The following is a 1,819-nucleotide window of genomic DNA, read 5'->3' on the forward strand; positions in this document are numbered from 1 at the left end:
CAGGTCTGATGAAAAGAGATGGGGATAAGATTCTTATTTATGATCCAATATTGAATAATTGTTATCATGACTAATTATGATTGTCACAACAATAAAGTTAGAAGTTTTGTAACAAAAAGGGGAGAGTAGTTAATCTTACATTTCAGGAACAGAGGACCCTAGGACCATCAAGGGAGAAGAGCACAAGTGGAACGTGAGACCCTATCCAGAGAAGTGTGGCAACAATTGTGAGGTTGGCCCAGGACTGGGCAGTGTTTTGTTCTACTGTGCATAGGGTCGTTATGAGTTGGTACTGACTCGATGGTACCTAATGACAACAACAAATCCAGAGAAGCAGTAACACCAGAGAAGGAGGCAGAGATGAATGAGGACATGGAGAAATAGAGCAGCTCAGGACTCTAAGATTCATGGGAAGAGAAAGGCTATGTGTTGGTGGCCAGGTGGCAGGCTTGTAGAATGTGCCCTTTGGTTGTTAAAATGATTATATGTTCCTGAGTGTTTTTGTGTACATTCCTCCCCCCACCCCCACCCCCAAAAAAAAGAAGGACTGGAAGCAAAAATATTGTTGACTGAAGCTACACGGAGGAGATTGTAATCTGAGTGTAAAACTGATGTGCTCCCATGTAAACTATCACTCAATTCACAATAAAAACTTAAATAAAAAGAAATAAGTAAAAATTTAAAAAGTGAAGAAGAAGAACAAATGAGATACCACTTCACAAATGGTTTAAAACTGTGTAGAAAGTCCACGTAGAAGATGTTTTCATTCTGGAATAACTTTACCAGTATCATACTACATTTGAACACCACTAGCTGATCCTGGTGTGGCACTGTGAGTTAATGTGCTGGACTGTAAAGTCGGTTTTAACCACAAGGTTGGTAGTTCAAGCTTACCAGCCACTCCTCAAAAACTCTATAACAGGTTGCTATGGGTCAGAATCTACTCGATGGCACTTAACAACAACAAATAGGGTTTCCTGGAGTCCTGGTGTGGCGCTGTGGGTTAATGTGCTAGACTGCAAGGTCTGTTTGAAATGCAAGGTCAGCAGTTCAAGCTCACCAGCTGCTCCTCCGAAATCCTATAGAGGGTTGCCATGAGTCAGAACCAACTCAATGGCACTTAACAACAACTGTGTTTTTGGAGTCCTGGTGTGGCTCTGTAGGATCAGCACTGGACTTTAAACCACAATGTTGGCTGTTCAAACACACCAGCTACTCCTCGGAAACTCAATACAGGGTCACTATGAGTTGGAACTGACTCAACGGCACTTAACATCAACAACTGTATTTTTACACAAATAAGACATGGATTATATGTTTTGTTTTGTTTTATTTTTACAAACTGCAATCTCGTCCCTGCTTGTCTACTATGTATGCTAAGATGATGTGCTGTCGAGGTCAGTTCCAACTCATAGCGACTCCTGAGGCTCTAAATCTTCACAAGAGCAGAAAGCCTCATCTTTCTCCCGTGGAACTGCTGGTAGTTTCGAAGTGCTAATGGTGGGATTAGTAGCCCGACTCATAATCACTAGGCTACCAGAGCTCCCGTATGCTATACACGTTATATTTGTGTGCATGTGATTTTCATGGGAGTGGTCTTGTGTAAAAATACAGGTCCTCATTTAGTCCTATGTGGTAGACACTATGATTATCCCTCTTTTACAGATAAAGAAACTGAGACACAGAGAACTTCAGTCACTCAACTGGGCTGGGGTGGAGTTAGGACTTGAATCTTCTTCATTCATTCAGGAATGTTTCCATCTAACAACCACTGTGTTGTTGTTTAGTGCCATTGAGTCGTTTCCAGCACATAGCGACC

Source organism: Chrysochloris asiatica, unplaced genomic scaffold (genome assembly GCF_000296735.1).
Source record: "Chrysochloris asiatica unplaced genomic scaffold, ChrAsi1.0 scaffold00021, whole genome shotgun sequence".
Lineage (NCBI taxonomy): Eukaryota > Metazoa > Chordata > Mammalia > Afrosoricida > Chrysochloridae > Chrysochloris > Chrysochloris asiatica.